This window comes from Eulemur rufifrons, chromosome 30, assembly GCF_041146395.1.
Source record: "Eulemur rufifrons isolate Redbay chromosome 30, OSU_ERuf_1, whole genome shotgun sequence".
Taxonomy (NCBI): Eukaryota; Metazoa; Chordata; class Mammalia; order Primates; family Lemuridae; genus Eulemur; species Eulemur rufifrons.
Genome location: NC_091012.1, coordinates 19,448,434 through 19,471,513, shown reverse-complemented (window position 1 = coordinate 19,471,513; position 23,080 = coordinate 19,448,434). Strand labels below are relative to the sequence as shown.

The window sequence follows — 23,080 nt, the reverse complement described above, 5'->3', positions numbered from 1 at the left end:
AGGGACGTCAAGGCCCACCAGCCAGGCATCTCACTGTGCACCTCGTGGCCCCATGCCTTCCTTTTCTCACCGCCTCTTTTTCTGTGATCAGAAAGACAGAAGGAATCCTAAGACTCTCTGAGATGCAGCAGTTCTCAGGCATTGACGGATGTTTTACTGTCCCTTCATGAACAGTTCCATCCATCACCCACAGCACTGTCAGAGACGTGGACACGGACAGGCAGAGGGTCATTAGATGACTGAAACAAAACATTAAACCAGCCACTTCTGTGGCCAAAGAACTAGCAGAGATAGAAATACAAGGAACTCCCAGATCCAAAGTAGGTAGTCTGGATGAAAATGCAGAGCCAGCCCAGAAACGGAATTCCTGCACCATCAGAAAATGACCTAAAGATCACTTGAGACACACGAACGCAACCCGGAGCAGCAGCATTGAGGACTCCTCCCTCAACCCACGCACCATCCTCACTGAGGCACTTCAGCTTCTGGGCCAGCTGCCCCTCCTCATCCTTCAAATCTTGGTTAAAGGGCCACTTGCTCCCAGAAGCCTCACGTGCTTACACATCATCTAGCACTGAAATGGCTTGTCTCCCCGAATGGCCTAGAGACTCCTTGAAGATGAGAACTATGACTAATCTCTGTCACCCCAGCACCTGGCACATAACAGATGCTCAATAAATGGTAATTGGTCAGGTGCAGTGGCTCACACCTGTAGTCCTAGCACTCTGGGAGGCCGAGGAGGGAGGATCGCTTGAGCTCAGGAGTTCGAGACCAGCCTGAGCAAGAGCAAGACCCCGTCTCTACTAAAAACAGAAAAATTAGCCAGGTGTGGTGGCATGTGGCTGTAGTCCCAGCTACTCGGGAGGCTGAGGCAGAAGGATTTCTTGAGCCTAGGAGTTTGAGTTTGCTGTGAGCTAGGCTGACACCACGGCACTCTAGCCCGGGCCACAGAGCGAGACTCCGTCTCAAAATAAATCAATAAATACATGGTAATTGAACTGAATTGTAAGCCCCCATGAGCCTTGGCACAAGAATGTCTTCAGACCTCAGCTGGTAATGGAATGAAAACTTTTAGTATGTTGCTGGGCTGAGGCCTCTGTGACCTCACGAGAAAGTATTTACTGGCCTCACTCCCACTCCATAGGCTGGGCTCAGTGCCTTGGATCCCTGTGTTTCCTTCAACCATGACACTTAGCAGGAAATATTTCTTCAGTGAATGAATGAGTCCCTCATGTGTACCTGGCACTGGGCTTGGCACTAGGCATACAGACAAAGCCCCTGTCCTCAAAGAGCTCACAAACTATCCTGGGCTATCAGACACTGAAACAACTCATTTTAATACAGTGGCTACCTGCTATGCCTTCACAGGAGAGGATGAGTCATTTCTACCACCAAACCTCGGAACACCCACATGCTGTTAAAAGAGTCAGGAAGGAGAGAGCCTGAGTCCTTGATGGACCCTTCACTGGGCAACTAAACCAACACCAAGACCACCTCCCTCTGGACTTCGTGTTCTATCAACAATACATTTCCTATGGTTTGAACTCAAAAAGCATTCCTAAATGAGGCATGGGGGAACCACAAGTACCAGCTATTTCCAACCTTGCCAGCTGTCCTCAGTTCACTTTGCCCGCCACCTCCCCCATCATGCCTAGGGAATGACCCTGCTGCAGGAGCCACCACTGAGGCACTCCTTCCCAGATGGGAGTGGTAGACCTTGAAGGGCAGGCACCATCTGGTCCTTTTTCCTGGTGCCCAGCCCTGCCTGCTCTTTGGTCAGTGACAAGGCAATGGCAAGTCAGTGAGAGAAGACGATGACTACAGTAAAGAATCCACTATAGGCTCTGCCTGGGAGCTCACAAACCAGTGCAGGAGGCAGAACAGCAAATACCTGGTGACAGCCCAGTGCTATCAATATTACGCCCAAAGATAGACTCAAGTTGCTATCAAATGAGGCAATGCTATTCCACATCTCCTGGAATTGTGGTGAGGATTGCATGGGGAGTGACACATGGCCAGGACGCAGTGAGGATTAGCGGCAGTTTAGGGCAGCAATGGGCCCTTCCATGTTGCCCTGCCCCCTCAGGCTGCAAATGGGAGTGCGAACAAGAGCAGGACAGTGATCAAAATAACAGCTGTTTGGTGCTGACAACACACTCCAGCCCTTTGTGGACCCTGTCCTCAGGGCCACATGATGCCCTTGTAGCCTGCAGCGGGCACCCCTTTATTTGTGCACGCTTAGGTGGATGCTGCTTCTGCTATCCTGTCAAGAAACACTAACTCCTACTGCTTGCATCCCTAAATCCTCCCCTACTTTCAAAATAAACTAGTAAAATGTTGGCAACTGTTGAAGCTGGATAAAGGGTAGATTTTTTTTAATATTATTCTCTCTCCTTGTGTGTAGATATGTAATTTCCATAATAAAAAGTTTTAAAAGTTAAAGACTACTGATTGGTCCTCTCTGCCCAGCAGTCCCCTCGCCGCCCCCCCCCCATGGCTTAGAATGGCCGCCTCATCCCCCCATTCATGCACACACGGGGCCTTGGGGGAAGCACAGGGAGTCAAGCCTTCCCAGGCTGCGAGATAAGGATGTGGCAACACAGGGGGCTCCAGGGAGGAGGGAGAGGCCCCTTCCAGTCAAGGGGGGTCATACATCAGGATGGGAGGGGTGAGAAGGGGATGGACACCATCAAAAGGGCCATGAATGGCAGGTGGCCTCCCAGTCCAGGCAGTACCTGGGGGAGCAGCTGAGCTGCTCAAAGCAGAGCAGCTTCCCCTGTTCCCAGGTTGGTCCTGGCCCCCAACAGCTGCCTTTCGCTGTCCCCAAATGGCAGGAGGGAGGGAGGGGAAGGGGATCAGAGAAGACCAAGGGCACAAGGCCAGGACACAAGGCCAGCCAAGGCTTCCCACTGGGCCCCGACCCCGAGAGTCCTGGGTCCAGCAGAAGCACCCACAGTGACCTGCACAGGCAAAGAAAGGCCTGGCCCCCCACCCCGGTCCATATTAGGCCAACCCCTGCCGGGCCCATCCCCCTCCCAAGAGCGGGTGGGCCCCTCTCAGGCCAAATCTCTAGGGAAGGGGCCCAGGAATCTGCAGATGAGGGGAGAGGCTGTTCTCGTCATATAGGTAAGAGATGATGTCTAGGGAGGGTAGACAGGACACGTTGAAAGGAATTGAGTAGATGGAAAGTGAGATGAGAGTATGGGAGGCCGAGGAAATGCCTCCCAAACAAAGGAGACAAAGAACTAAGGAGACGGAAGCGTTTGGGGAGTGAGGGAACAGACAGTGAGGTCAGTTGGGAGTTGGTTGGGTTTGAGGTACCTACAGGGCTTCCAAATTCATGCGGCTATACCAGTTTGAAGCTTAAGAATTCAAGAAAGATGTTGAGTATCTGGCAAAAAGATCCTTGTTTAACTATCACGTTCCTTGAATTATACACACTGGCCCTGTCAGCTCTGAGGCTTAATCATTGCAGATTATGCCTATGATTGAAAATATATTTAATACATTCCAAACAAGTTTTCTCTGATTCAGAAACACAAAGGCTTTGATTGCCAGAATGTTTAGGACTGGCACTCTGGAGAGGAGGGGCTGTTATTTGCTGAGCACCCCTGTGTGTGTATGATGTATTTTTTGTGTTCAAGCACACATGTGTTACACAGGAGCACTTGGAAGGGGCAGAAGAAAAAATATTTCATTGTGTAATATTAACAAAATGCTGATGAAGCAAACTGTCAGTAGCCCTCTGGAGGAATAACTTTCAGGATAGGATGAACACTGCGAGTAGAATTTAGAAAGGATTGCTTTTTGGAAGCAGCTCAAAGCCACAGAGAGAGTAGAGTGGCATGGCATTGGCCCCATAGTGTCTGCCCACGGCCCGGAGGCTCAGTGACTTCAGAGACTACTTCACAGCATAGTCCTCCTCATTGCATCACGAAAAAGTGCCAATTAAAGGAACTTTCAGAGGAAAAATACAGCCTCCAATGAATTGAACAGGACAATTAAAACTTCAGCAAAGTAGTTCACTTGGGAACTAATTAGAAGTTTTTCTCAACAATAATTGATGAATACATTTCTTAATTTTCTGCTTACTAATGAAATATGTGTTCACTATAAAAAAAATGGAGAGAAAATATGGGCAAGTTTGGAAAAGAAAATAAAAATCAACCATTATCTCACCACTAAAGATAACTACAAGGAGAATGTGGTATATTTGTGGATAAATGAGTTAATTCCTGCTTAGTGTTTACAACAGTGACTGAAACACAGTAATCACTCAATAAATGTTATTGGTTATCATTATTCCATTCCTAGCAGGCTTAGAAAAGTCTTTTCCCATCCAAAATCAAATAAAGTTCACCTAAATTTTCTTCAAGTGTTTTTAGTTTTATTGTGTATATATTAGCTGAATACATTTTATTTATAAACAATTCATATAATATAGAAATATTTCCACACATACTATTCCTTTACACACCTCCCATGCTTTTACCAAGATATGTAATAGCAGCTTAGTAAGTCAGCACTTACTTGCCCGCTCCTATTACTATTCATTTGTTTCATTTCATTCATTCGACTGTCACTTGCACCTCAGAATTGTCCTCCAAAGAGTGAGAGACTGAGGCATTTATTCAGCGATCTTGGCTGCATCGCGGGAGGGCTGTGTCCAAGGCCACAAATTCCCCTGCACTGCCAGGACCACCCTGTGCACAGGTTGGGTAGGGGACAGAAAAAGGGAGATGTGCTGGGAGCTGGAGGGAGCTGCAGGGAGCGCTGGCACAGGGCACAGAGGTGCCCACTCCAGCAGCTCAGAGCCAGAGGGCATGAGGAGAGTGCAGGGGGCCCAGAGGCGCAGCCTGATCGAAGATGTAGAAAAGTGTCTATGGGAAATATAAAGGTACAGGAATATAGGCAGGCTGCAGATGATGGTGACCAGAAGGGATTCAAGAGATGTATAGAAAATACAGGAAAGAGCTGGAAAGTCGAACTCTTTGCTTGTCGCCCTGCACCAGCCTACTTTTTTCCTTGATGGCCGCATATCGGTAGAGCCCGGTTATGCCAAAGCTGCCCCCAACCCTGCCCACCTCCAGCTGTACCTTTCCTGTTGATCTGACCCCCTTCCAGACACAGAAGTACACCAGCACCCAGCAGGCCAGCAGACACAGGGTCACCTCCCAGTTGAGGGCCCCTGGCACCTCCAGCCCCCCAGACAGCCGCAAGACTTTGTTCCTAGGGGAAGGAGATGCCATGAGGGCTGTGCCAGCAGAGGACGGACGACGCCACTGGAATCCGCTCTGAGGGTTCGTGGCTCCTGGCTCTGGCAGTCCTCTGTCCAGCCGGTCCCTCCCGTCGTCCACCTGGGCCAGGCCTGCAGGCGGCGCGGTGTGCCTGGCACCTGGGAGTCCATGGCCTGTGGGAGGCGGTGGGGCCCCCAGCTGATTCCCGAGCCCCAGGCCCCAGGGCCCAAGGCCCCCACCCTACTCTGCCCCCCCCACCAGGCGAGGCGGGCACGAGGGAAGGGCAGTGAACCGTGTCGCTGAAGGAGCAAGGCCCGTCCGAGCCCCAGGGACTAGCCTGGGTGCTCCCCGAGGACAGGCAGGGACTGGGAGTGACTGCTCCGCATCCCGGGGCTCGCGTGCACGCGCAGGGGAGACCCTGGGATGGGACGGGCCAGGCCCAGGGGCGCCCGACCCGCTGCTGGAACGCGCCGACGGGGCCCAGTGGCAGAAGGAAGCAGCCGGGTGCCTGAAGTCCTCAGCACAAGCCGGTTCGCACAGGCACATGGGGGAGCCCTGGTCGCGTCCGGCTTTTAAGTGCTCAACCTCGGAAGGGCGCCTCAGTGTTCTACTGACACGAACCGACAACAGGGGACCTGTCACCGGAGGGGTTGGCCCTGCGGGCATCGGCACCGCCTCCCAGGCAGGCCCGCGGAGCACGCGCGCTGGGCGGCTGGGCGGGAACCAATCACGTGCCCAGCGGCCTCACGCGGGGTCTCCAGGGGCGCAGAACAGGGCCGTTTGCGCAGGCGCTCTCAGGAGCCCAAGGTGCATCACAGGCTACCAGCGGAGCTCAGAGGTTCAGAGGGCTCTGAGGGCAAAGACAAAGGTTGGGGAGCCATGTCGGCTGCAGACCAAGGTGCAGGCGGTGCAGCAGGCCATGCTGAAGGCCAAGACGGCCCAGATGGCCCCAGAGGCCACGGAGGCCCAGGCGGCTCGGGAGAGACGGGGGTCGCTGGCGGCAGAGCTCCACAGTTTGCACGAGCACAGGGAACCGCAGGGCCCGGTGGACACTCAGCCCCGGGGCCCAGTGGATCTGCTGTGTCAGCCCTGGATGGACACACCGAGCCCACGGCCATAGAGCCAGGAAGACGACAGCTTCTGTTGTATCCTCTTCAAAGAGGTTGTAGTGGCCCGGGGCCCAGCAGGGCTGGGAGGGGTACCCTGGAAGGGCATGGAGGAGTCAGCTTGGGGGTATAGCAAGGGAAACAGTGGGGAACCAGGAAAGCTGGAACGGGTGGCCTGGGGACATGGGCCAGTGGGCAGGGAGACAGCCTGAGGGGCCTGAAAAGGGGGAGCAGACTGCAGGCAGGGTGAGTTGGCCGTGGGTGGCCGGAGGGACAGCCTGTGGAAAGCAGGCCTCAGAGTGATAAAGGAGGCCTGAGACACAGGCAAAGTCGGTATCAGATGGTGCCTTAACCTGATCTCCACCGGCATCTTCACCATGCCTTTCTCACCCCCCATGGTGCGCTGGTCCCTGGCCACTCATGCCCAACCCGTGCGAGGGGCCGTTCAGAAGGAACTCGCAGTGTCCGGCGATATACTGACTATGTCAGTTCTAGAAGGGGCCTGGGTGGGGTGTGGTGGCAGGTGGCTGGGATTAATCAGCATCTGAGGGTCATTCTAATAGAGAAATGGGAACACCACACGGTAGGGTCTAAGAACAGAGACCTGGTGCACTGGGCCTGTGCAGAGCCCGAGAGAGCGGAGGGAGGTGAGTGCAGAGACACCATCTTTGACTTGATTTTCCTTTTCCCTCACTTTTAGCCGACTGACCGCTGAAGACCCTGGGCAACTACAAATTGCCATCCCCTCCTGTCTTGACCACCTTTACCTGTTGGTGCAGACCCTGCAGCCCCCATCTTTTACTAAGCCTCAGCCAGCAAAAGGGAGCTAAGCCTAGCCTGGTGTCTCATCGGAGGTCGTGCATCCTTCCCTGGGAGATTGATTCCTGCAGTAATTGCCACTTTATTATGGGGGCCTAATTGTTTGTCTGTGTTGGCCCTTGGGTGCTCTTGGCCCTTTTGTTTCCCTGTTGCTGGAGGAGGGGGATGCTTTAATCTTCAATGTTTGTTACTGCAAAATACAAAACTGAGCTACTATTCTGCATTTTGAGCTTCTTTTGAGCTAAGGCACCTTAGTATTTTCATGCCTTTGTTTGGAGGGGAGGTTCTGGGATTCAGATATTCAAGTAGTACTGTAACCAGCTTGATAAGCAAAAAATATTTTTATCATCTTTTTGTGTGTGTGTGATTCTCTTATGTTGCAAGCTCACAGGCCAGTAAGATTTTCTGACCAGAACTTTGTAACTTTCTGCTGCACCGATGCATTCCCTTTTGAGTTTCTTTCCCAGAATGGCAGAGCCTCTTTGCAGTGACGAGATAACCACAAAGCCTTACCGTCACTGTTTGGAGCAGACAAGATAAGCAATACTCCACCACAGACTGTGCCCAAAGACCCATTGAGCCTATGCACAAGACTGAAAGAATGAGCAATATTAACCCCTGGTTCATTATAATACTAAAATCCCTGCCCCGGGAGGGACTTACCCACCAGTTTTTGGTCATGGGATGTATGTACTAACATGATTTCTCCCTGCGCTTGCATTCCCCAAACACATGATGATGCTCACTCCCCTCATGCATTATTCATTTCACCTCCAGAAAAACTGCTGACCCTGTTGATCTGGGAGGCAGATTTGAGACAGTCCATACCTCCCCCTCCCAGCAGGTGTGTCTCCTGCCATAAATCCTTTCTTCCTTGACAATCCTATTTGACTCAGTAATTGCCCTTCTGTGTGGCAAACAACAGCGAACCTCCTTCCCTTGTGGGTTCCTTAACAGTACAAAGTAATTGGAGACAATTTAGGAAATGGAACAAAATGTAAATTAATTATGTCCTGTCCTTCAGCATTAACTACTGTCAACTTTTCAGAATATTTTCTTAAATTCACACTTGCTTTTATATGTTAAATATACAATAACATATAAAGTATAATTATTTTCAAGTTCAGCATTACATTTTTTCCTGAATTATTGTCATTTAACCTAGGAGCTTTTCCTCTTTCTGAAAATACTTCAAAAACATGCACTTGAATGGATGCATAAAAGAACCATTATAATGTAATTGTTGAACATGTCATATGTTTCCATTTTTTTCCCTTCTATAGGTAATGATTCCATGTAATTCTGTGCGTCTTTGCCTGAATGGTTATTTCCTCAAGATAGATTACAAAAATTAGAATTACTGAGTTAAACATTTACTTTTCTATTTACTTTTTAAGGCTACTGCCCTACAGTACAAAATTACTATTCGGGAAGTGTGCCCTCCCACTGGAATTCTGGTTTGCCCACACCTTAATACCACTGAGTCTGATGTCTGCAAAAATAAAAAACCAAATTTGCAAGAGGAAAGCAAACAACCCAGAAACACTAGACTAGGAGTCTGTGGCTTATTGGACTTGTTTCAGATCAGTGAAGAAAAGTGTAGGGACAATTAGTTAAGTGTTTGAGGGGAGGAGTTAGCTCCCTCTAAAATATGTTGTTTCCTGCAAACTTGCAAAAGTCCCTCACAGTTGTACTAGCTCTTTTGTGTGTAGCATCAGATTTTCTACACTGATCATCAGCTTGTCTGCAAAAAGAGGCAGTTTTACTTCTTCCTTCCCACATTGGAAATATTTTATTGATTGATTTCTCTGTTCATAATAGCTTAGATTTCTCTGCTTCTTTGCATGCCTTGTAATTTTAGGTTGGAGTCCCAACATTGTGAATTTTGGTTTTGATGATTGATATTTTTCCATTCCTAAACATATTATTGAGCTGTGTTTTGAGATGCTAAGTTACCTGGAAACAGATTTATCCTTCTGAGTCTTACCTTGAAGATTTGTTCGGTGGGACAAGAGCAGATTTTAATGTAGAATTACTATAATTAATTGACAGTCTCCAATGTTTGGCAAAGCTGTAGTTGGAAACAAGGACTCTTCTACACTATCAATTGGAGTGGTAATGAAATCCATCTGGACATTGATTTGGCATTTTCTATGAAATTAAAGACAAAGACATGCATACAGTTTCACTCACCTGTGAGTTTATCCTAGAGAAACTCTTGCATATGCAAATGAGGTAGAATTGACAAGGATGTTAATTATACCATCACATAAAAAATTTTTAGAATGTAAATTTACACCAACTGGGGAAAGTTTTAATAAATAACTGTACGACTGTCCCAGTGGAAAATTATGAAGCAGTTAGGGAAAGAGCAAGACAGATAGCCAGATATTAATACAGAAAGAGATGAAAACAAGTCACAGATCTCTGCATATGGGCTTTAGCACATTCCTCTTTTTGCAGTGCGCCCCCGCCATGTGAACGTGTGGGGATACACACAGTCACTACCTGGAATGAGCCACCTCCACTGTCAGGAATGCTCATGGTCTGACAACAGCATTGTAGAAACTTTCACCTCTTAAATTCCAGAGTTACGTGTTTGACTCTTTTCATTAAGCATGTATTACTTTTGAAATAAATATTTTTACTTTGGAAACTAATAGTCTGCTCTGTTAAGGAAGAATCTTTCCTAGTCTTGTTCTTTTAAAACATTGGAAACGGTTTTTGCATTTGATGAAATGTCTGTGTGACCATAGAGGACATCTGTTGGTGTTTTCACCCAGCATCCGTTCCTTTCTCCTGGCACTGGCGTCCTTATTTCCTCCAAGAAGCCTCCCTCCTCTCCCCTCAGCAGTGATGATTCTGGTGGCGTTGACTTCAGCCCTGATCCAGGGGTAGGCACGAGGCTCAGGCCTGGCCAGTCGGAACACTGCATTCCTCTGGCCACTGTGATCCCATCTAGGCCAGTGACACTTTGGGGGCCGCCAGGGGGTAGGCTGGCTCTGGACAGAGGAGAAGCTGGAGCAGGAAGGCGGATCTCAGAGAACCGACTCCTGGACCCAGCCATGCTGGAAGCTCGGAACTGCCCTTGCAGCTTTCAGCTGCCCAGACCCAGGAGTTCTCCCTGTGACTTAAGCCAACATGGACATTTTTGATTCTTTTTGTTTAATTTTTCCATGGCAATAGATAAGTCTTGACATGACTGAATTGAGGAACCGTAGCTTTATTTCTTATTAAACCTTCTGCTGTGATCTAAGCCTTTGGCCCTCCTTTCCTTCAGGAGAGAAACGGGCATGTCTCCTGCTAAGGGATTGACTCCTTGTTGATAGGCCATCAAGCCACATTATGGTAGAAAATGAAATCAATTAGGATTTTGTGGGTAAGGATCCAAAGAGGGAGGGGAGGGGCTGCAAAGTGGTAACTGGAGGAAAGGAACAAACAGAGGGGACGCTGGGACCATTTCACATAGTTCCCCAACCCTGGCCCACAATCGTAGGGTTACTTCACCCAGCAGGTGAGACTTTAGTCTGATTGTCCCTCCCTCACCCAGCAAAACCCAGAATTAGCCTGCCACCGTAGTCTCATGGATGGACTGCTAACGCTGACAGCTTTTAAACCCTACTTACTCTGCAGTATTCCCCTGTTCCAAACTGTCCCCTCTTACTCAGAGTCAAAGCCAAAGCCCTTACGGTGGCCTGTGAACCCAAAGCCATCTGACCCATTTCCTCTCTGGGCTCCTCACCTCCCACTCTCTCCCTTGCTCACTCTGATCCAGCCACGCAGGCCCAGGACCCCTCACCGTTTATGAAACACACCAAGCCCAGTCCTGCCTCGGGGCCTTTGCACTGCCTTTTTCCTGTCTGGAACTCAGCATTCCACCTGGCTCACTGAAATGTCACCCTCTCAGCAAGGGTTTCCTGGTCACCGTATTTAAAGTTGTGGCCTACCTTCTCCCCACCTGCATTGCTTAACTGATGTGGGGGGGGGATAAACTTTCGTAGGTGCACCATGATGGGAGTTACAACCCAAAGTGTAAGGAATATCCAGGTTTTTGTAGTTTGGATGCAACTGTTCTTCCTTATATCTTAGCCCGTTCTCTCTGCCTTCCACATTGAAAATAGGCTGAGATGGGCCAGGGAAGAATGCATGTCAGCTTGGCAACATTCCAGGGTGGACACATACTTACAGATGAAGACAACGACTTGGAGGTAAGTTAAATGAATAGGTAGTTGGGGATATAAATAGCAAGGAGAGCAGGGGCTATTGCAACATTTTGGTGCAAGGGCAGGGGATGGTGGGACTCAGTGCATGGGCTGCTTCACCTTCAGTGCATGTAGACTCACTCACTGCCTCCCTTGGTGAGCTCATACAACCTAACAACTGTAAATAGAGTCTGTATGTACAGGTGTCTTCCAAAGATCCATCTCCAGTCGAGACCACTATCTGGAACTCCAGACTCTTATATCCAAATGCCAAATAGACATCTGTACTTGGATGTGAAATAGACGAGTCAAATTAACATCTCCCAAAATAACCTATTAATGCTTTATTCCAGTATTCAGCCATAGCAATAATATTACTGCGTGAGATGGCATAATATAATCTAGAGGAACCTGAAAAGACCTTTAATATGCATTTGTTAAAATATATGTTTTCGGCCGGGCGCGGTGGCTCACGCCTGTAATCCTAGCACTCTGGGAGGCCGAGGTGGGCGGATCCTTTGAGCTCAGGAGTTCGAGACCAGCCTGAGCAAGAGCGAGACCCCATCTCTACTAGAAAAAGAAAGAAATTATATGGACAGCTAAAAATATATATAGAAAAAATTAGCCGGGCATGGTGGCGCATGCCTGTAGTCCCAGCTACTCGGGAGGCTGAGACAGGAGGATTGCTTGAGCCCAGGAGTTTGAGGTTGCTGTGAGCTAGGCTGACGCCACGGCACTCACTCTAGCCTGGGCAACAGAGTGAGACTCTGTCTCAAAAAAAAAAAAAAAAAAATATATGTTTTCATAAATACTGTGAGTTCAAATTAATGATCATGCTTATCTACAGGATAGAATATTGGAATCAGAGCATTTTAATAGAGCAAGAAGGGACCCTGGTGATCATCTTCTCCAACCTCTTCCTGTTACACATAAAGAGACTGATATTTAGGATTTTGATTTCGTCCCAGTAACTACTAATTGCAACATTATCTCCATGCCATTGCTTGCAGAAATATTATTCAATAAAGTGATATGAAAAGTATGTATTATTCAATAGTATTACCACTTCCTAGATTCAGAAATTCCAATCCTAGGAGCTCAACATATAACCTCAAGGTGGTGCCAAGATCCCTGCCAGGAGGTACTCCTAACTAAGATCCAGAAGTGGGTTTAAGTCAGGAATGATGTTAGTAGTGTATCATTGGAGTTTCCCTATCCTCCATCGGACCTACCTATGCACCACCCAGGGTGCATACTATTTAGCAAACATGCCTGCCATTCTGACATATAATGACCTGATAAACAAAGAACCGCTGACAACATGAACTTGAGATTATCCTTGGAGCATAAGGCATCCCCAAGTCACTTCAGTGTTTGAATGGAGGACACATGTTAAACCCAGCTGCATCTGCAGACTCTGCTGTGCAAAACGCAGGCCCTGGGGTTCAGAGAAGTCTCCGACTACATTGGATAATTTTCAACAACTTGTTCCTCCTGTGTCCTATCTTACTAATTTTTCCAACAAAAGTATTCAAGCAAACTCCACAAAAAACGATCTTTTGTTTCCATCCACTGAATCCTGCTCCATGCCATCTTCCAAATCTCATTTGGTGGCAGCTCTGCCTTTCCAGTTGCTTGGGCCAAAAACTTTTGGGGATCATTTTAACTCCCAGTTCATCAAAATCCTATTGGCTCTGCTACAGTTTGGATGTTTGTCCCCCAGATCTCATGTTGAAATTTGATCCCCAATGTTGGAGGTGGGGCCCAATGGGAGGTGTTGGGCAATGGGGGTAGATCCCTCATGAACAGATTAATGCCCTCTCTGCGGGGGCGGGGGGAGGGAGTGAACTTTCACTCCAAGAGTTCTCACAGGAGCTGGTTGTTGGAAAGAGCCTGGCACCTCCCTCCCCTCTCTCTTGCCTCCTCTCTCACCATGTGATCTCTGCACACACCAGCTCTTGTTTGCCTTCCACCATGAGTGGAAGCCGCCTGAAGCCCTTCCCAGAAGCAGATGCTGGCACCATGCTTTTGGTACAGCTTGCAGAATCATAAGCCAAATAAACCTTTTTTTCTTTATAATTACCCAGCCTAGGGTATTCCTTTATAGCAACAAAAATGCACTAAGACAAGTTCCTTCTTCAAAATATATCTAGAATCAGTAACTGATAAAATAAGTTGACAGAAAATCAGTAAAGATATAGATAATCTGAAGAATACCATCAACCAAATTGACCTCTTCAAAATGTATAGAACACTCCATCCAACAATAGCAGAATAAACATTCTTCTCAAGTGCACATGAATCATACATTATGTTTCGCCATATGCTGGGCCATAAAACAAGTCTCAAGGAATTTCAAAGGATCAAAAAGATACAGGGTTTTTTTATGACCACAATGGAATTAAATGAGAAGTAATCTTTTAATCAGGAAAAAATCATGAACAACATTTGTCTTAGTCTTCTCAAGCTTCCATAATAAAATGCCCCAGACTGGGTGGCTTAAACAACAGAAATTTATTTTCTCACAGTTATAGAGGCCGAGCAGTCCAAGATCAGGGTGCCAGCATGGTTGGTTTCTACCGGGGCCCTCTTCATGGCTTTCACATGATCCCCTTCTCTTTGTGTCCTCACATGGTCTAGAAAGAGAGCTCTGGTGTCTCTATCCTTATTAGGGTACAGCCATATCAGATCACAGTCTGACCATTATCGTCTAATTTAACCTTAATTACCTCCTAAATGCCCTATCTCCAAACCACTCACCGAAGTTGAACCAGTAGGCAGCGGTCCTGCGGTTACAGCTGCAGCCCTGACCAACAATTTCACTGCAGCCTCACGAAAGACTCTGAGCCAGAACCGCCTGACTAGCCTACTCCCAAATTCCTGACCCCCATAAACAACAAACGTTTGTTGTTGTGCTAGCCGCTAGGTTTGGGGGTAATTTGCTATGCAGCAACAGATGACCAATAAAAGTAGGCCACACTGACTTCATAGTAGCACTCTTCGTAATAGCCACATAGAGGAAACAGCCCAAGTCTTTGTGAACAATAGAATGGGTGAATAAGTTGTGTGTTCATTAAGTGGAAGGCTGCTCAACAAACAGAACAAATGTACTGAAACACTGGACAACACGGATGAATGCCACAGACATACTGTTGCATTAAAGAAGTCAGACACACAGGAGTACTTCCTGGATGAGTCCATTCCTCTAAATGAAAAACAGGCGAGAGTTAATCGAGCCAGGACAGTGGTTACCCGAGGGTGGAGGTACTGACTGGGAGAGGACACTGGGGGTGCCTTGGGGGTTCTGGTTGTGTTCTATCTCTTGATCTGTGCGCTGGTCACATGAGCATTTTGAAGTTGTTCAAATTCATGGAGCTTCACAACTTGAGATATGTGTGCTTTGCTGTATGTGTTTTGTATGGTTGCAATGAGGAGATGATCGAAGCGTGATCTCACCAATCACATGGTTTATTTCCACACAAAGATATTCTTTTTCCCCCACAATGCTGCAAGGGGGAGAAGCATGAGAACAATCTCACAGGAGACACACTCTGTAGACGAGGCACCTGAACCCCATAGTAAGTGAGTTCCAGTTTTGTCTAGAGTCTCCAAGTGTTAAAGTCTAGTTTCTCACTGAGGGTGCACATAAAGTCTAATTGAGGTTTGAGGCAGACCTTTCTAGGAGAGGTCCTTGGGAGAGACGATTTGACCCACACAGTGGAGACGCACGATGGCACTCAAGGTCCCTGAAAGCCGGAGAGTAGCGCAGTGCCACAGTAGTGGTGGGCGAGGCTTCAGAGAATCGCTCCAAGGCCGGCGGAGAGTAGCCCTGCCACAGCCTAAGCTCCCAGTGCGTCTGTCAAAATCTTGGGTTCCTGTGTGTCTTGGGGTCCAGCAGTTGAGGCCTACCTATAACTCACATGTGTGGTCCGATAACGTGTGATGTAACGTTCTTGTGGGAGGGGGGTTACATGCCATGTTCTTAAGTCACTCACATAGTAAGTATTTGGAATCATTTTTTCTTCCTTTTTTAATTATTGTTTTATTTTAGAATATTACAGGGGTACAAAGGCTTTGGTTACATGCATTGCCTTTGCACCACCCAACTCAGACCAACAAGTGTGCCCAAACCCCTGACATTGCGAACCGTACCCATCCCCTCCTCCCCTCTCCCACCTGCGTGACGCCCTGTGAATGCTACTCCCATATGCGCACGTTACTGTTTTTGTTTGTTTGTTTGTTTGTTTTTGAGACAGAGTCTCACTCTGTTGCCCAGGCTAGAGTGCCGGAGCGTCAGCCTAGCTCACAGCAACTTCAGAATCCTGGGCTCAAGTGATCCTCCTGCCTCAGCCTCCCAAGTACCTGGGACTACAGGTATGTGCCACCACATCTGGCTAATTGTTAATATATATATTTTTATTTGTCAATATAATTTCTTTCTATTTTTAGTAGAGACAGGATCTCGCTCTTGCTGAGGCTGGTCTCAAACTCCTGAGCTCAAACGATCTGCCCACCTCGGCTTCCCAGAGTGCTAGGATTACAGGCGTGAGCCGCCGTGCCTGGCCCCAGTGTTGATCAATGAGTACCAATTTCACAGAGCGTACCTGTGATGCTTGTTTTTCCATTCTTTTTTTTTTTTTATAGAAAACCTAGATTTATTTGTTAAGCTATTACAAAGACAAAACAATTACCATTTGAAGTACTTTGAGGATTTCATCCCAGTTTCACTTGTTTTGTTACAGAAAGTAACTCAAGATGTTGGAAACTAGAGGATATAACCGAAGAGGTTAAAAGAGAGCAGACTGATGAAACATGGTGAAAAAAGCAAAAGCTAGTCAAAAACACTTGTGTCAGGGGTAGTATATGTGGCTGGAGTATTTCCAAAGAGGCTACCTACAAATGCCTGAATTAATTAATCTGGGCCCCAAATTAGAAGATTCTTGCCCCTGTGGAGAACGAGCAGAGGCTAGGATTCCTCTGAGATCTTTGCTTTTAGGGGTATGGGTATCCTTAAGCCCCAACGAAGCGAATCTTAGCTTCAACCTCTCTCTTTCCCACCCGGTCTACCTACATCTCCAAGCTCCTGTGCACTTCCACCACATAGGCCTGCCAGCTTATAGAAGATGCATAGAGTGAAGGCAGGAATTACAGACCTCCTCAGAGGGTACCTAGACACAGAGTTTTGGGGTAAATAATAAACTACAAACACCCTCTTGGTTAAGTTAATTCACCTTTGTTAATAAAGGTCATAGTTTCTTCTGCTGGTGACAACTTGTTGTCTCAGTACAGTCTGTCTCATGAAAGAACTGGTTCAGGTGAGTTTTGGAGAAGGAAAAAGACTTTCATCAACCCACTCCAGAGTGGAAGAGGCACCAAGTTCTCTCCTATAGTTATGAGCAGAATCTTCAAGTAGCATAAATCATTTTCAGTGATCAACATCTGCATCCTCAAACTGTCCGGCAACTGTTGGTGTGGTATCTACCTCCATCCCGTCATGCGCTTCCACATCATATTCGTCTCCATCATAATCATCTGAATCTTCATCCTCAGGATCTGGATGCAAGGCCTGGCATTCACACATTGCAGTGAACATTGCCTCCAATGCTGATTTATCACTAGGCACAAATCTAAATTCAGTAATAGGTTCAACATCATCATCATCATCACTGTCTTCCTCTTCTTCATCAGCCACAGATTCTTTTGATTCTTCTCCAAATTTGGCATTCACCATAACATACAAATGCTCTCGTGGATAGGCATTTAGGTCTCGGGACACCGCATGTAAACTAATGGTGGGATATTCCAGTCAGAATCCTAATCCAGAGCCATCTAACCAAGACAGGCGGCTCTCCGCGATGTAAAGGGTCCCGGTGCCGAGGCCCTTCCCGTTCAGCACCGCCTCGGTATCTGGCTGCTGCTGCCGGAGCCCCTCAGCCGGCCCGGGCGGAGGGAAACTTTTGAGGAAGCTCATAGCAGCAGGGAGGGCGGCAACACAGGCCGCGAGGGAGCCGGCAGACAGCAATCCCCTGTTTTTCCATTCTTGTGATATTTCACTTTGAAGAATGGGCTCCAGCTCCATCCAGGAGAGTACGAGGGGTATTAGTTCATGATTTTTACAGCTGATTACTACTCCATGGAATCATTTTAAAGCTACATAAAAGTAAGTCACTTTGCAATGACAACTTTATGTAAATTTATAAAGGGAGAATACTTCTCCGTCGAGGAGAGCATGGTGAGACAAAACAACTTCCGATTGTCAGCAGTCTTTGCTCACTGGTATAGAGGGAAAGACGTTTGCCAGAACAATACCTGAGTAATGGTCGCATGCTGAGAACAACCTCAACTGGCCTCAGCACCTGAGTAAGCATGACGTAACATACTGTCATTCTCCAAGAGTTATCTGTCTTCTGCAAAAGTCAGGTGGGGTGTTCTATGGGTATTAACTTCCCTCTATGTTTAGGGGCTTCGATGGTGTCATTGATCTCTGGGATTCTCCCGGGGGATGCATTATGTCTTTCTGGTTGCATATTGTTGGAGAAGGAGAGCTGCAGCGGTTTCTATTTGGACCTCCATCAAGATAGTCCTTAATTCAGGCCTCTGCTTTCCCTACCTAGAGTTCTTTCTGCTCTGTACATCAGGTAGGGCCTGAGAAATTGCCCATCTATTACGTTCTTAGAAGCCCAAAAATTGATTAGAGAATGTTTCTCCCAAATCAAGGGCAACAACAAAAAACAAACAGATAATCTACAAAATATTCACTTTTCTTGGGCACGTCAAAGAGCTCCGCTCACACAGCAACCAGGTGACCTGAATCCCAAAGACTGACAAGCTCCCCTGAGGAGAGGTGAGACAGGGGAACTGCTTCCCACTGGCTTTGCCTGGGAGGAAGAGGCAGTGGCCAAAATCAGGCAGACAGAAAATAGCCAAAATGCTAGCAAATGGAGTAGGCTCCACAGAGATTGTGACAAGAGGAAGGGAGCAGAGAGTACATACAGACAACTCTTGCGAGTTGTGCCCTAGCTGTGAGAAATGATAAGAAATTGAGTAGAGCCGTGTCACGTGGTCACCCCAAGCTGCAGGGCATGCTGGAACGTGGCTACTAGCTTGACAGGGCCAGGGGAACAGGCTGGACATTGAATGTGCCTTCAATGTGTTCTACAGGCAACTCCACTCATGACCTTCAGCTCTGTGGACCAGGTCCCACAAAATCTGGCCCTCCTTTACTTCCTGACATCGATGTCCACATGGTTGCCTGTCTCAGCATTACGACAAATATCCCTTTAGCCAAGATGTTTCTAGCGGTCTCTATCTCTCATCCGTGAAAGAGCTTGATGAGGAGAGAGAGACAGGGTGGCACAGCTCGGCAGTGCTGAGGCCAGTCCCACCTGAGGGAAGCAGGAGTTTTCACAGGACAGGTGGGAGTTGTGTCTGGAAGCCCCAGTGGGAAGCGAGTAGAATGCCAACCCCACCTCCCCAACCTGAAGGATGGGAGCAGCTTCCTTCTCTGGTGTCGCCGGTGTCCTGGGAAGCACCTGGTTTCAGTCAAAGCCACGGAGGAAAGCCGAGAAGAGTCGCTGAGATGTGGGGGAACCTGTGGACTATGGAAAGGCACTGGGACTGTTGGGACCGACGGAACTTACTCTGTTTGAGCCCAAGGTGCACAAAGGAAAATGAAAGAGAAAGAGCCATATCACAGAGACTTTCCTGTCCTGCCAGCAGGATTCCTGGGGAATGAGTGAGCTCTCCAGCCCTTGAGGGCTCAGGCACAGGTGGTGGGAGCATTTGGCCAGGCTTGTGGTAGAGGAAATGCAAGCCCCAGATGCAGATGATCCTACTGGTTCCTTCTGGCCCTAATACTCTGTAATTCTAAGTCAAGTCCTCCAGAGTCAACTTGACTGCTGTCTTCCCAAATATGTAGAATGGTTGTCACCTGAGTACGTAGAGGACTTTGAGTCATGGTGAAGCAGGGACGCCTGGCAAGACCTCACACCAAAGTGGAGCTCCCTGTGGGACACTGCAGGGGCGGGCAGGGGCAGTGGGGAGGCCCCCGGGCAGACACCCCGAGAGCTGAGTCCCTGAGAGGGAGAGAGCGGAGGAGCCGCATCTTGCCCCGGGGCAGCGGGACAACCAGCACAGTTTGCACAGTGAGGCCGAGCTGTGCGGAAGTCACTCTGTGACCACCTGTCTGTGTGTCTGCAGATAGGTCTGTCTGCCCCAGGACATCAGGAAAATCAAGGCCCACCTGCCTGGTAGGTCGGGAAGCCGTCCAAGGAGCCAGAGGGTGGCTTGGTGCTAGAGGGAGCATCTCAGCCAGCAAGGTCACCAAACAGGGCCTGGCCCTGGAGCTGAGACCCTCGGCATCCTGTTCTCTGACACGTTGCAAGGGGCAGGCAGCTTTCGCCTCTTCTTTGGCGCCGTGTAGGAGGGACCTGCAGATGGAGAACGGGAGCAGACAGCGCAGGACAGCGCCCTGGACCTACGTCAGGGCATGGGCTGAGTCGCCAGCCCAGGCCAGTGTCCCTTCAGTTGCAGCCAACTTCATTGTTTTCTGCTGATCCCCAAAATAATCTTACCCCAAGAAAAATAATTCAAACACTGCAGGCAAGACTAAGACAGAGTGAACATTTACACACACACACACACACACACACACACACAAAGTAACTACAGTTAACAGGCAGGGTTGATGCTTCTGTGCTTCAAAGGCAGAGTTTGTTCATGTCATACACATGAGATGATACTATATACATTGCCCTGTGGCTTCCTCTTTTCACTTAATATATATATATATTGTGGAAGTTTCTCCCTAGCAGTGTGCAGAGACATACACCTCATTCTTTCAGTAAACCATTTTATGGATGCATTATAATGTGCTACACCGCTTACCTATGTTGTTTCTGACTTTTAGTCATTTTAAAAGAATACTGCACTTAAGTGTTGATCAGTGAAAACCAGTTTGATGGTGAGTACATGTGCGCACCGTCTGGGGGATGGACAGGCTCGAAGCTCTGACTCAGGTGGGGCAAGGGCAGTATACATAACCTAAACATATTTGTACGCCCGTAATATGCTGAAAGAGAAAAAAAGAGAATGCTGCAATGACCATTGTTGTATACTCATCTTTGTGGTTGTGCAGACGTTTCAAAGGACAAAGCTAAGAATTTGAGTTGTGGGACAGAAGACATTCACTTTTAAATTTCTGAGAGACTTTGCAAAATTTTTTACGAAAATGGTGGCACCATCTTTATTCGTGCTAATAGTAAGGGTCTTATCAATCATCATAATGTTTGCTAATAGGATGGGGGAAAATGAATTCTCAATGTTGTTATATGCGGTTCTTTGGTTATTACTGAAGCCTAACATCTTTTTGTTCCTTCGCTGGGCCATATAACTCCTACCTGTCTTCTAAGAATTGCCTGTTCTTACCTTTATCTGTTTTTCCACTTGGTTGTTTGGCTTTAGCTTAGTGATGTGTGAGAGCTCTTGTATAGTAAAGATATTAGCCCTTTGATTATCAAACACATTGCAAGTGCATTTCCCAGTATGTTGCCTCTAATTTACCTTTGTTTGTTGTCAAGTTTCACAGTAGTTCAAAATTCAGCCCGTTCCCATTGAGCTGTAAATCTCCCCAGAAACTTCTCTGTGGAATGCACACTGCTATAGCTGTGACACATCATAGTCTTAAGAATTATGTTTGCTATACGTTTTAATGGATCACACCACTAGACTCCAGTCATTACTTTCCACTCATAGAATTTTCCTGGCTACACTTTTGCTATATTGTTTCAGATAGCCATTTGATTTTTTAATGTAAAAATAATGTCATGAATAAAAATAGGATTGATCTAGTTGATGGCACTAAAACATGTTAATATGCACCTCTGTGTTCTGCTGGTTTTTAAATAATTTTCTTCTTATATAAAACCCTTCTAAACATTTGTATATGGTTTATCTTGATTTTACTTTGTACGCTTTATATCTACAGACACAAATAGAATCAAACTGAAAGAATGGAAGTGGATATTCCATGCAAACTTTAAAAAAGGGGGGGTTGAGTGTCTGTACTAATATCACACAAAATAGAATTCAAGTGAAAATCTTGTACAAAACACAAAAGAATGGCCTTGTATACTTACAAAAATGGTCCGGTCAGCAAGAAGATATAGCAGTTATGAACATATATGCACCAAACAATAGTGTCCCAAAATATATGAAGCAAAATTTACAGAGTGGAAGAGACAAATCGTCTGCTCTACAATAATAGTTAGAGACTTTAGTACACCACTTTAAATAATGGGTGGAACATGTAGACAAAATATTAATAAGGAAATAGAGGACTTGAACAATGCTATAGACCAACTAGACCTAACAGACCCATGTAGAATACTCCACCCAACAACAGCGGACTACACATTCTTCTCAAGTGCATATGGAATATTCTCTAGGAGAGATCTTATGGTAGACCACAAAACTACACTTAATTAATGTAAACAGACTGAAATATTTCCCAGTATCTTTTCCACCACAATGGAACGAAACTAAAAATCAATAAAAAAAGGAAAACTGGAAAATTCCCAAATATACAGAAATGAAACAATACATTTTAAACAACCAATAGGTCAAAGAAGAAAGCACAAGGGAAATTAGAAATATTTAGAGATTAATGAAGATGAAACAAAGCACACAAAGTTTATGATATGAAGTGAAGGTAGTAAATAATTTTATAACTGTAAATGACCATATTTTAAAAAAAGGCCGGTCTCAGTGGCTCATGCCTGTAATCCTAGCACTCTGGGAAGCCGAGGCAGGCAGATCGTTTGAGCTCGGGAGTTAAAAACCTGCCTGAGCAAGAATGAGACCCCATCTCTATGAAAAAATAGAAAGAAATCAGCTGGACAACTAAAAATATACAGAAAAAAATAGCCGGGTATGGTGGCGCATGCCTGTAGTCCCAGCTACGTGGGGGGCTGAGGCAGAAGGATTGCTTGAGCCTAGGAGTTTGAGGTTGCTGTGAGCTAGGCTGACGTCACAGCACTCTATCCAGGGTGACAGAGCGGTACGCTGGGATGGGGAGGCATGGGAAATATATATAACCTGAACTTTTGTACCCCCATAATGAGCCAAAAATAAAAAAATAAAATAAAATAAAATAAATAAATATGTAAAATAAAAAATAAAAAGAAAACAGTTCTGAAACCAATAACCTAATTTTATGTCTTGTGGAACTAGCAAAATAAGAGCAAACTGAAATAGAAGAATGAAGGAAATAATAAATATTAGAGTTGAGATAAATAAAATAGAGAAGAGAAAACAATAGAGAGAATCAAGGAAACCAAAGAGTTGGTTCATTGATAAGATCACCAAAATTGACAAACGTCTAGCTAGACTACCAAAAAAAGAGAATAGACACAAATCACTAAAATTAGAAATAAAAGTAGGGACATGAGTACCAACTTTACAAAACTTTAAAAAAAATATGAAAGAAAACTATGAACAATTGTACACCAATAAATTAGAGAAACTAGATGAATAGACAACTTCCTCTCAACAAACTGCCTAGAGTGAATTTATAAGAGATTTTAAAAAATCTGAACATAAGTATAAAAAGTAAAAAGATTCAATCATTAATCAAAAACCTCCAAAGAAAAGTCCAGAACCAGATGACTTCACTGGGTAATTCTACCAAATATTTTTAAAAGAATTAACACCAATCCTC

The 23,080-nt window shown here is 46.5% G+C and overlaps 1 pseudogene; it reads right to left on the bottom strand.

Annotated features, from left to right (window-relative positions):
- Window positions 1-16,037: 16,037 nt before the first annotated feature.
- On the bottom strand, window positions 16,038-17,371 carry LOC138378127 (methylosome subunit pICln pseudogene; annotated as a pseudogene).
- Window positions 17,372-23,080: the final 5,709 nt, after the last annotated feature.